Raw genomic sequence first — 13800 nt, forward strand, 5'->3', positions numbered from 1 at the left:
GTCCTCCGTTTTTGCCTACGTCCTGACGTTACGCTTCCCTAGCGGGACTAGACCGCTGGCTGCTTCCGGTTCCCCCCTTGTGTCCCAGTCCATTTTGTCCGACTTCTGCTGGGCCGAGCCCTCGTCCTCCTCACAGATCTCCCCCCTTTGGAATGGACGTTGGGCCCATTCAGATGATGGGTGCCGGGATAAATAATCCGCACTCACTTGCTTCACACCTGGTATGTGGCGGGTCTGAAATGAAAAAGGTTGTAAGGCGAGAAACCATCTTAAGATGCGGGCATTGGTATCTTTGTTCTGTGCGAGCCACGTCAGGGGTGCATGATCAGTAAGGACAAGGAACTGTCTACCTAACAGATAGTACTGCAGGGATTCTATGGCCCACTTAATGGCTAAACATTCCTTCTCTATCGTCGAGTAGTTTGTTTCCCGGGGGAACAGTTTTCTGCTGATATACAACAGGGGTCTCTGTTCTTCACAGGAGTCAGGTTGGAACAATACAGCACCCAACCCGTGGCCAGAAGCGTCTGTTTGAAGGACAAAGGTACGCTCGAAATCGGGGCACTTTAGCACTGGGGCAGTACATATAGCATGTTTGAGGGCCTTGAAACTATCCTCTTGTACTGAGGTCCATGTGTGTATGCGTGTAGGATGGGCTTTGGATAGGAGATCTGTTAGCGGGCTGGCGATGGAAGAAAAGTTGGGTATAAACCTCCTATAATACCCTATAAAGGCCAAGAAAGAACGGACTTCCCTTTTTGTCGTAGGTCTGGGGATGGTTTTAATAGCCTCTATCTTATTTACTTGGGGTTTGATGTGTCCTTCCTCAATGGTATAACCCAAATACTGTATTTTGTTAGTTCCTAATAGGGATTTCTTTGGGTTGATGGTAAGGCCCGGGACTGCAATGCAAGGAAAATGGATTCCAGGTGTACCAAGTGCTCCTCCCAAGTTTGACTGAAAACCACGATATCATCGAGGTATGCTGCGGCATACTTCTGGTGTGGTTTTAGTACGCGGTCCATTAACCTCGGAAACGTTGCAGGTGCCCCATGCAACCCAAAAGGGAGTACCTTGAATTGGTACAGGCCTGAGGGTGTTGCAAATGCCGTTTTTCTTTGGATGTGGGAGTCAACGGGATTTGCCAATACCCTTTTGTTAAGTCTAGGGTTGATATATATCGAGCCTTTCCCAGACGCTCCACCATCTCATCTATCCTGGGCATTGGATAGGTGTTGAACTTTGTGATAGCATTCACTTGTCTAAAATCGATACAAAAACGCAGACTGCTGTCTGGTTTTGGCACGATTACTACCGGGGAGCACCAGTTGCTCTGGGAGGGTTCTATTATCCCTGACTGAAGCATGTCGGACACTTCCTTCTCCACTGCTTCCCTGCGTGATTCTGGGATGCGGTAGGGTTTTTGTTTTATAACCTTTGGGTTCAGGGATGTTATCTCGTGTTGAACCAAGGATGTTAACCCGGTACTTGTGGAAAACAGGCTTGGAAAGGTTGACAGCAAAGCCCCTAACTGGGTCTTTTGTGTAGCGGTTAACACCTCTCCGGTGGGCACTGGCTGGTCTAGGGAGTCCTGGGCTGGCAGGAGAGGAATGTCTAACGGCGGGGAGATACAAGTTAGAAAGGCAGGGGTTCTCACCACAAAGGAGGGCTGAGAATCTTCCCATTTTTTTTTAGGAGATTCACGTGGTATATCTGTTTGCCCCCGGCTCGGTGGGGCAGTAATACACTGTAGGTGACAGGTGTTACCCTTTTTTCTACCACATACGGCCCCTGCCACTTCATCAACAACTTGTCTTCAGTGGAAGGGAGTAACAGAAGGACCTTCTCCCCTGGCTGAAACACCCTAAGTCGGCTATTACGGTCGTAATACCTCTTCTGCGTCTCCTGCGCTTCCTTCATGTTATCATGTACCATTCCCCACAGTTGTGTTAAGGAAGCTTTAAGGTCAGTAGCATATTTTAACAGGGGTTTCCCTTCCTCATCCTCCTCTTCCCACTGTTCAATTGCCATATCCAATAGGGTTCTTGGCTTCCTTCCAAACAACAACTCAAATGGGGAAAACCCAGTGGACCTCTGTTTATGTGTCCGTAGAGCGAAGAGAACCAGGGGTAGTTTTTGGTCCCAGTCCCTCCCAGTTTCTGAGACGACCTTGCGGAGTAGGTTTTTGATCGTTTTGTTGTAACGTTCCACAAGGCCGTCTGTCTGTGGGTGATAGACTGAGGTTCTAATCTTCTCTATCCCAAGTGTGGTACAGATCTGCCCCATCATGCGAGATACAAAAGGAGTTCCCTGGTCCGTCAAAATTTCTGAAGGAAAGCCGACTCTCGAAAACAGGGTGATCATGACCTGTGTCACAGCCGGAGTGGTCATACGTGATAAAGGGAAGGCCTCGGGATAACGACTGGCATGGTCAACTATGACAAGTATATAGCGGTGCCCTCTGGCTGAGGGGGTTAGGGGGCCAACTAGGTCCATCTCAACCCGTTTAAAGGGGACGTCAATGATAGGTAGCTGTTGTAGGGGTGCTTTTGTGATGGTTCCAGGACTCGTATATTGACACCGCACGCAAGCAGCGCAGTGTTTGGCGACATCCCTTTTAGATACCTGGCCAGAAGAACCTCTCTAGGAGATATTTTAGAGTATTTTCCTTACCATAGTGTCCACCCCCCATTTTGTTATGGGCCAACAGGAGCACATGTTCCCGGAAGGGATTCGGTACAATTAGTTATGTTTTGGCTTGAGAGTCCCTTTTTCAGCTCTGTACAATCATCCAATTTTTACTATAAAATAAGGTCCTACCTGGTCCGGTGGTTGCTCATGGACCTGTTCCCAGGCGTGTACGAGTGAATTGTTCTCCCGTTGGGCTGCCCGGAAGATACAAGGTGTTGCTCCGTCTGTGTCTGAAAAGGAAAGAGGAAAGGCAGTCCGTGATAGCTGCGAACAAGAAAAATCCCTTTTCTCCCTTCGCCTTTCTCGTCTACTCTTCCTAGCTCGGGTATCTGGTTTTTCTATCTCAATACCACTAAAAGGGGCTTTTCTAGCCAGGTCTGGGCGTTTCTTTTTGTTCCCTCCATGTAGGTCTCAAATTTAGGGTGATCAGTCCCTATAATAACGGTTTCTAGTAAGGAGGGAATCACACCCACCCTCTGCAGGTGGGGGTCGTTATCCACTTCTAACAGGACTTCCGCCATGGAATATGTTTTTGTGTCCCCATGTACGCAGGTTACCTTCACTTGCTCAGTGTTCTGTAGCTGGGGGGGGGGGGGGCAATCGGGCATCAGTCTACCACCGTAACATGACACCCGGTGTCTAACAGCGCCCGTCTCTTCTTACCATTTAAAAACACCTCTGTTTTATAGCGTTGGGGACCCTCCCACGTTAAAAGGATCCTGCCTCGGGTATACCTCACCTCCATAGGCTCTGCGGGAGGGGTCCGGTGAGGACATTGTCTAGCTATATGGCACCACTCCGCGCAGTTAAAACATTGAGGATCTAGCCCGCTGGCACCAGAGGGAGCTGCGTTTGGTCTAGGGATGGGGCAGGGTGGTATCAATGGCTTAAGGTCGGTTTTTACGGGGGCCTTAGAAAGGAATGCAATTGAGTTCGTGAGGGGGGGGGGGGGGGGAGTGGAAACTGGGGTCGTGTATTGCCTGCTCTAAAGTCTTGGGCCCTATGGAAGGTGCATGCGATTTCCACCGCTGAGGAGGGGGTGAGATTCGGATGCTGCTTCACCCATGATCTTGTAGTGGGTGGTAAGGCATCCAGGAATTGTTCCAGGTAGACCTTTTCGACTACTTCTTCTATTGTGGACGTGTGGGGAGTTAGCCACCTGTTGCCCAAGTCACTAATATAAAGCTCGAGGATTATCCCCAGCAGACCATTTTTCCTTTCTGAATTTGTTCCGGTAATGCTCTTGATCGAACCCTAGTCTCTTCAGATTGGATTGGCGGCTTGGTACGCCGCTTGTAAGTCTCCAGAGAGAAGTGGGGCGATGTATTGACCCGATCTTTCTTGGGGCCAGGCTGCTGTGGATGCTACTCGTTCAAAATTTAGGAAGAAGTAATCAGGATCTTCCCCTTCCTGATACTTTTGTAGGACCGTTCCTGGGACATTGGGATGAACTCGGGTGTTCACTATAGCGTCGGTGAGTCTTAAGATGGCTGTGTCCTGCACCTGTTGGTTAGTAGTGACTAGGGCAGCCTGGTCCTTTAGGGCTCCCTGTAAGGCTTCCCTCTCCATTCTTTCCGCCTGTAACTGTTGCTCAAACACTATCTGTAAGTGTCTTTGTCCTTCAGCCAACTGTGTAACCATATCTTCCAGAGGCACGGGTTGTCATGGCTCGTCACGTAGGGACCGGGATCTATCCCACTTCTGACACCAATTTGTAGATAGCTCGAGGGCCAGACAAAGGGGTATGAATGGGACGTAGCCAGTAGGTGGGCTTCAACAAAAGGATTCTTTTTATTTTTCAGGAACCTCTGCAGTTAAATTGAGGTTTAACAATTCCATATACCAGACAGGTAAAAAGAATTAAAAAAAAAAAAAACAACCAAACAGAAATAGCTGGACAGGATTTTTCTCTAGAAAGAAAAACAACAGTATCCGGACTTTAAGAGTTGGGTTCTGCTATGGTTCCGCTCCTCACTCCAGGGTGTCTTTGCCTTCCAGCTCTCTGGGGTTTGTTTTCTTCCCGCGTGCTCCAAAAAAAAGGGAAAAAGGAGAACAAAAAGAGTACCGGGATTAGCTTATGTCCGTCCGTATCTAAGTTTGCGTGCTACCATCACCAAACGCTGTGCGGGAACAAGGAAGGGACCGTTTAGGGAGTGAAGGAGGTGTGTGGGGGAAAGGCTGGTAGGAACTAGCAGTGGACTAACTCCCTGTGTCACTCTACCAACCCCACCAAAATGATCCTCTTAAAGAAATTTTCCTTGGGCCACGACCTCTAAGCAGGGCCGTGGCGGTGGGACCCGCGGCGTCCTCTCCCTCCTTTGGGCCGCCGGGTTCGTCAGCGTTGTACTCGGGACTTTGGGGGTCCTTCCGTTCGGCTCCTCGCTTGCCTCTGTTGTCTCCGGTTTCCTCGGGTCTTCAGGGGCTCCTCCGTCCTGCTCCTCGCGTGCCTCGTCTTTTCCTCCTCGATTCTCTGGCTCCGTTGTCTTGGCTTCTACGTCGCTCTCCGCATCCGCGCTGTTCCGCCCCCTTGATTCTTACACTCCGACCTTATTGTCCTCCGTTTTCGTAGACGTCTTGACGTCACGCTTCCCTAGCGCGACTAGACCGCTGGCTGCTTCCGTTTCCCCCCTTGTGTACCAGTCCATTTTGTCCGACTTCCGCTGGGCCGAACCCTCATCCTCCTCACATGGCTGTATGGGTAAGTGAGTGGGTGTATATGTGGCTGTATAGTGAGTAGCTGTATGAGTGGTTTCATGGGTGAATAAGTACTTGTGTCAGTGACTGTATAGGTGAATGAGTGCATGCCTTACTATCTCTGAGTAAGTGAGTGGGTGTATCTATGACTGACTGTATGGATGAAAGAGTAGGTCTGTCAGTGACTATGCGAGACTGAGTATGTGTCAGAAGCTGTATAGGTGACTGACTGGCTCTTTAAGTAACTGTACAGGTATGCGAGTGGCTGTGTGAGAGACTATATGGGTGATTGCGCTGGTGTGTTAGTAGCTGCATGGGTAAGTGATTGGATGTGTCAAGTGGTTACATGGGAGAGTGATTGGGTGTGTTAGTGATTGTATGGGTACCTGAGTGGGTGTATGAATGGTTGGATGGATAAGTGACTGTATAGGTGAATGAGTTTCTGTTAGTATCTGTATGAGTAAGTGAGTGGGTATCTCAATGTATGGGTGAACAGTGAGTGCATATGTTAGTAGCTGTATTGGTAACTGAGTTGGTGTGTTATTGACTCTATGGTTGTGTGAGTGGCCATATGGGTGAGTGGCTGTGTGTGTGAGTAGCACTAGCGGTATATGTCTGGATGTCTTAGTGGCTGTGTCAGTCTCTCCCTTGGTGTGTACCTTGACAATGCAAAATTGTTGAACTACACAGAAAGAAGTAATTAGTAAATGACTATTCCAATAGATGGTGTCATTCATCTGTTTAGAAAGAAAAAGAACATGAATATAAGATAGTATTACATTTTACAAAATTCCACAGTAAGGCATTGGTTTCTGCAATCCATAAGTTCTTATTTTAAACAAAACAGTAGACATTTCATATGCAGTAATAGTATTTAACATTATATTGAAGCACTTAATCTTTCCCTTTTTACTGTTCTCAGATTTCATACACCACAAACAATGTACTGTATAAAAATTCATCCTTGAACAGTGGGTGATAAAAACAACCATATAGATTGTAGACAAAAACCCAGAAGAACACAGTATGCCACTACAAACAAGCTATACAATGCATTGCACTTGCTACAATTATTTAATCATGTGTTTTATCTGTAGTTACTTAACTAATCTGAATGACCATATCATAAAAATAACTTTTTTATTATTAAAAGTAGTACAATTCTACTAATAGATATAAAGACATTGGGATATGGAGAACGTTATAAAGACATCACCCATTATAGGCCAAATGATGTCATAAGCACTGACGATCCACATAAAATAAATATCGTATACCACTTTTTTTAGCAGTAAATCTCCTTAGAATTTTGGTTGAAGAAACAAAATATAAGTATTTGGTAGCTTGAAAGGTAGTTTTTGTTTGAATTTAAGGTTGCGATCATTGCATTCCGTCCATCCAGTTTCACTCTTTAAATAGATAGTATTGTGTCCAGATGTTACACTAAGTCTTTCGTGAAAGATGATAGACATAGTAGTATAAGTTCTTCTAGAAAATGATATTTGTCCAGCTTTGAAGTTTGTAATTTCTGTTTACAATTTACTTCCATCTGCTCTGCATCATTGTAACATTAATGTAAAGTATTTCCCACTTCTTCGTATATATATTATAGATGTAGCATCTGATCAACAATTTGGGCAGGTATTTTTTTGGTTATCCTTTTTTGATCAATATGCCAAAAGACTCAGTTTTGGAATTTGGCAGTGTTAAGTACAGAAATCGCTTTGAATCTATTTGAGTACTTAACATAAAAGAGCAATCTTCTCACTCATGGTTCGATCTGTAACTCAGTCCAAATAACTAATCAATTCTTATTTCTTTTTCTTCAAAAACTCCAAAGATGACCATTATAAATTCCTGTGCATCTTGTTGACTGTTGTGAGTAAATAGTAATGATCCACTACATATATCTACTAGATCTCGTGAACCTTAAGCAGAATGTATCACAGTTGTATCACTATGTAAACGTTGCGACAAACCACACAATGCAAAACATAATCTCTTCTATGGTTTTTCTTATAATTTGTGGTAAATAAGAGTTCATTGAGAACAACATTTGCATAGCAGTTGACACCACATGGGTTTGACAACTGGTAACCTACAATATCCGTCATTCTCCAGTTTTTTCTTCTTAACACCTTCCTTGTTGTCCTTCTTTTCAGCAACATCTTCAGATTATTTTGTAAGCGTTCACTTTGAACAGATTATCCTTTTTTCATAAATGGGACACTGTCCTAAATGAGAAACATATACACTTCTTCACCGATTGTACTCTTTGACACAACTTGCATCTGCACCTATTTTACTATCAACAAAATCAACCAGAAGCAAACCGTAGTAGCTCTAGACACTGCTACACATGACATACCTTCCTTGAACACATTGCAACCAATATTAATAAAAGCTGGGCCTACAGTTAAACCTTAAGGTTTATGGATAGTTACATAATATGCTAGAGACACTGGGAACTGCTGCTGTCAGACATAGTAATCTTTTACAAGCAAAACAATTACAATACACCTACAAACTGCTTCACGCCATCAATCTGACTAAATTGTATTGCTAAGTTTTCAATCTCATTCCCGTTTGGAAAGTTAATTGAATCACTCACTTTACCCATAACACCATTTACTAATCCTCCCTCAGCATTGAATTTTTAACATTTATATTACACTACAAAATTACTCTACAGTTTTTAATTCGATTTCGCATGTTGTTTTTCACTTATCAGTGCTGTGTTCCCCTGGTGTTCTATTTTGTTAACTGCTGTAATTTCCAAAATGTCATCTTTCTCCAGTTTTAGTAATTTGTTAAAATTGGAGCACTCCTCAAGTGTAGGCATTAGGCAGACTATGATTTCCCCATCTTCAATGACGTTGTATTGTACGTTAGTTGTGCTGCTGTCTTGTTTGAGGAAAATAGTTTCTTGATAAGTCGACTTTCCATGCAATGTTTCCACTCCTTTGTCAGAACCCCTTCTCTGATATCTCTCAGAATATTTCTGTATTCCATGTTAGATGCTTGACAAATTCTTAAGAAGTTCCTTGTATTCGAAGTTTAGCCAAATGTTTACATTTCCAATACTTCCCAAAGCTTTCTGATTTTTGTCATGGAGAAGTGTCTTGAACATAGCTGTCCTTTGACGGGGACGAGTTGTAGTAGGTCACCAAAGACAATTAAGTGCTTTCCTCCAAACAACATCTCATACTCTGTTTTTAAAATCAATTCCATTCTCAAGTGTACGAAGGCAAGCATTAAGTTTGAGACCATGCTCACTACATCGATGATTAAAAGTTTCAGTTTCTTCAGCACTCTTGAAAATTCATGACAAGCTTCACAGGATAACTTTTTGTACGTCAGTTTATAGTCATGTTTAACAGGTAGCATAAGTAGTATATATTGTATAAGAATTTATTCAGAAACATTTAGTTCTTGAAGTTCTTCAGGAATTGATACCAATTCTTACGTATGTATTGCTCTAGCTGGCATTTTGTTATCCTCTAACTTCTCATAGCAATACTTACATATAATTTGCTGTGTTGACAAATCAAAACTTTCCTCTATGAATAAATATACAGCAAATTCTTACTACTTATCTCTGTTGTCTTGTTCAGTTTTTGATTACAGACAACACTGCAAATTTGGCTTTTGTAGTGAGTGCATCAACAACAAATACAAACAGTTTGTTTCCGCTGAAGAAACTATGTTAAACTTTGTAATATCTTGTGTTAAGTTATCAATACTAATACCTGTGTCCTGTTCCTCTACACCTGCACATACCAACTCCTCATTTACCCTAGACTCCTGTTCAGGATCATAAAAACTAAGCTTAACATCTTCACATATGTTTTCTACCTCTGATAATTTACCATGCAATAGAGCTCTATTCTCTCCTCCTAAACATAAGCCAGGAGTTTTCACAAAGTAAAGTCTCCTAACTAAATTGCGCATTTTAGAGTGATGAAACAGCTACAATTCTGAAGAGATGAAAGGTACTTCTGCACACTTTCTTCCATAGACATGCCAGTAAATGTCCCTGTAAATTTGTATACTTCCTGACTTTGCATGGACCTAATCCTTGCAAAATTCTAATTTTTGTTTCAGACTTTTGCATGGGAAATTACGTAGGAAACTTCTCAATATATCAGTTGAGTCCTGACGAACACTGCAAATACTGCTACAGTTTCAATTGTATACAGGGGCCTGTCTACGTATTCCTGTACCTCTTCAGCTATCACTTTCTCTACAATCCTATGAACCATATCCTCTTTTGCAATGGAAATACCATCTTTCACCACATAACATCGATAAGAGGTTTCAACCGCATACACTATATGTTCTCTTGGAAGTAGTTTTCTTCATTTAAAAAGGCTCAGCACTACATGTATGCTTCCATTCTCCTCTGAAGATTTAAAAAATATTTTTTATTAACAAGCATTTTTGTCTGACTTTTTCTGTTCATAGACAAAACTGTTTTATCCAGTGTATTTATTCTGTTTAGTATTAAGATAGTTTATGCTTCAAGGCAAATGCTTTATCCTCAACACTTTCTATGTGTTCTTTTTGCTTCAAAGCCCCTGTTCTTCTTTTATACTGTTTTATATTTCTTACCAAACTTTTGATTGCCCAACCTTTAACCATTCTTCTTCAGATAACTTTGTACTGTTTCTGCCATGCGGTCAGATGAGTTGTTTTTTTAGAACATTTTCCACTTTCAACATGGGTTACTGCTTTTCGTTTCTGAGTTGTTTGTAAGGCTTCCTTTTTATTCACATCATCTTCCACATTTGTTTTTCTTACTACTGTTTTAAGAAACTCCTGGGTTCTCTTACCAGCAGATGTTTTCACCCATACATTGTGACCATCATTATTTATTATTATTTATTGTTCTCATTTTTTGCAGGTAGTACTGTTTCTTGTGTGCTTTTCTCCTCCGTTCCTTTTTTGTCATCTTAAATTCTTCTCTTTAAACTCCAGTAGATGTCTGAAAACAAACTACAGTATACATTTTACGTTTACTTCAAGCAACTGAATTCCTACATAGTTCATTATATTAGTGTTTCACATGCCATTCCAGAGCTATAACATGTGACAGCTCTACTACCTGTCAAAGTAAATGTCTTATTTCTAAGTACATAGCACCCTGTCCTATGGCCTACCTACAGCCTCCCTTAGGGGTGACTTATATGCTAGAATCCAAATGTAAGGCTTGGCAAGGAGTTTCATAAGCCAAGTCGGCCTGGCAGTAAAACTGCGCACACAGGCTCTGCATTAACAGGCCCCAGACATGTTTAAAGGGCTACTTGTCTGGATGGGTGACTTGGTAGTGTTAGTACTTCAGTGCATATCTGAATAAGTGAATCAGTCCCTTTGTGTGTCATTGGATATGTAAGTAACTATGTTACTATATGACTGGCTCGATTAGTAACTCTATAGGTGTGTAAAAGTGTATGTAAGTCGCTGTATGGATTGCTTACTGGCTGTGTTAGTGAGTGTTGGGGTATGTAAGCGTGTGTGCAGCTGCCTCAGTTACTGCTGGATACATAAATGCTGTGTGTGTTTGTGTGAGTGAATGTATAAGTGCCTCTGTCGCTGTGTGACTGGGTATGTGAGTGACTCTATGCTTTTGTAAATATGTATGTCAGTTACAGAATGGCTGACAGACTGGATATATAATTGGGCATATGGGTCTATAAGAGCATATGTAACTCACTGAAGCGTAAAAGTACAAGTCTTACCTTTAAAGCACATATCACCCTGCCCTATGCCTACCTACGGCTTACTTTATTGGTGACTTCTATGTAGAAAAAGGGGAGTTTAAGGGTTAGCAAGGAGGTTAAATGTAAACTTGATCTGGTAGTAAAAGTGCACACACAGACTCTGTAGTAGCAGACCCAACACATGTTTAAAGGGCTATTTCTCTGGATTGGTTATGTGGTAGTGTCGGTTTTTCAGTACATATCTGAATGAGTGTATTGGCCCCTGTCTGAGTGTACCATTGGATATCTAAGTAACTTTGTCAGCATATGAGTGGCTCTTTCAGTAACTCTGTGGGTCTCTATATGGATTACTTACTGACCGTTTTGGTGAGTATTGTTGTATGTAACAGTCTGTGCAGCTGACTTTGTTAATGCTGGATATATAAGTGGTGTGTGTGTGTGTGTAAATGTGTAAGTGCCTCTGTCACTGTCTAACTGGGTGTGTCAGTGGCTCTATCCTTTTGTAAATAGATATGTCAGTCACAGTTTGGGTAACAGACTGGATGTATAACTAGGCATACGGGTCTCTAAATGTGCATGTAACTCTCTGAAACTTCAGTGTAGGTATCTTACCTTTTAGCTGCATACCAGCCTGTGCTATAGCCTACCTACAGCCTACCTCAGAGGTGACTTATATGTAGTTGTAGGGCACTTTATGGTTTGATGAGATTTTAAATGCCAAGCCAACCTGATAGTAAATCTGCACTCACAGGCTCTAGACTAGTAGGCCCATGTGATGTTTCAATAGCTACTTCTCTGGTTGGGTGATTAGGAGTGTCAGTACTTGAGTACATAGCTGAGTGATTGTTTCAGATCCTCTGTAGATGTATCACTGGATGTACAAGTAACTATGTTAGTACATGAGAGCCTCTCTTACTAACTCTATGGGTCTGTAAATGTGTTTGTAAGTGGCTGCATAGATTTCTTACTGGCTGTCTTAGTGTGTTTTGGGGTATGTAACTGGGTGTCCAACTGGCTCTGCTGCTGCTGCATATATAACTGCTATGTGGGTGTGTGAGTGAATGTGTGACCTGCTGTGTCGTTGTCTGACTGGGTGTGTTACTGGCTATTTGCTTTTGTACATAGGACATGAATCACAGTATGGGTGGGAGACTTGATGGGTATATGGGTCTCCAAGTGCGCATGTAACTCACTTAAACTTCATAATACATGTCTTACCTTTTAAGCACATAGCACCCTGCCCTACGGCCTACCTACATAGTACCTTAGGAACATTAAGTTTACTAATAAACTTTTCAGTGTCTTAGTTCCAACTGAATGTCTTGGTATGTAACTAGATTTCTTTGAGACTGTTTCATTGTCCAAATGCATGTATAACTAACTGTATACATGCATATAACAGTTACTGGACAAATGGATGACTATTTGCGTCAGTAATTTACTAAATATGTAACTGAATATATCAGTGTCTCCTTGGTTATGTGACTGGATATGTAAGTAATCACACTTTATTTCACTTTACATGCACTCATAACTCACTCATTACATATCCTTTTTAAAAGTCAACATCTGAAAGAAACACGTTAGTTAGATTCCTCACCTTAGAATATCCTCGGGCGTCAGGCTGGATCCGGCAAGATTTTTCGTCAGCAATACCCTTGCGCGTCACTAGGCGTCATCTGCGGCTTCGCGTCCGTCGTCGTGATCGCCGGGTTGATGTCGTGGAGTACTTAGACCTGATGTCGGTCACGGATCACCACCGCCGGTGTCTCTATTGCCTTGGGGCCGGCCACAATGCCGAGTCGTTCCTCGACAGCCGGGTCTTGACCTCGAAGTCTAGGCGGGAGCGGTCCCGCAAGCTGCCCGAGATCCGACAGTCGGCTCCGCGCCGCTCACGGTCCCGGTCGAGGAGGAGGTCGAGGGACTAGTCGAGGAGCCGCAGCCATCACCGCTCGTCGTTTTCACATTGATGGAAAACCCCAGCAAATGCAGTAGGTCGGCCGTAGTCTGGAGGTGGGAGACGACTGCCTGGGGCGAGCCCGCCTTCAGCAACCAGTCGTCGAGATAGGGGAAGACTGGAACCCCTAATCTGCGCTGGTGAGCTGCGACCACCGCCATCACTTTCGTGAACACCCGAGGGGCACTGGTGAGGGCAAAGGGGAGCAGGGTAAACTGAAAGTGCTTGTGGCCTACCGTGAACCGCGGGTAACGCCGGTGGGCCAGCAGGGCGGGGATGTGGAAATAAGCGTCCTGCAAGTCCAACGCTACCATCCAATCTCCAGGGTCTAGGGCAGCCAGAACCTGAGCTAAGGTGAGCATCTTGAACTTCTCCTTCCGGAGGAAGGCGTTGAAGCTCCTGAGGTCCAAGATAGGGCTCATTCACATATCTCGTGATGATGGAAGATCTTGTTGTTTTCTTTCTACGAGACTCTGGAACTCCCTCCTGCTGCCGCTGAGTGGGTCTGTCTAGGTCTGTGAGTGGGTGCGTGAGTGGGTATGTGAGTAGGTACTTCAGAGCTTCTTTAGGTCCGTGAGTGGGTGTTTGAATGTCTGAATGGGTGTGTGTCTGAGTGGGTCTGTGAGTGGGTGCACAAGTGTCTGATTGTGTCTGTTAGTAGGTGAGTGAGTGTCTTAATGGGTATGTGAGTGGGTGCATAAGCGTCTGAGTGGGTCTGTGAGAAAGTGTCTGAATGGG

General features: G+C 43.6%; 1 protein-coding gene across 9 annotated transcripts in view; it reads left to right on the plus strand.

The window, feature by feature from the left end:
* The window catches only part of PTPN3 (protein tyrosine phosphatase non-receptor type 3), a 1752022-nt gene that overhangs the window by 1076605 nt on the left and 661617 nt on the right, over positions 1 to 13800 (plus strand). The window lies entirely within an intron of this gene.

Source organism: Triturus cristatus, chromosome 5_2 (assembly GCF_964204655.1).
Source record: "Triturus cristatus chromosome 5_2, aTriCri1.1, whole genome shotgun sequence".
NCBI lineage: Eukaryota > Metazoa > Chordata > Amphibia > Caudata > Salamandridae > Triturus > Triturus cristatus.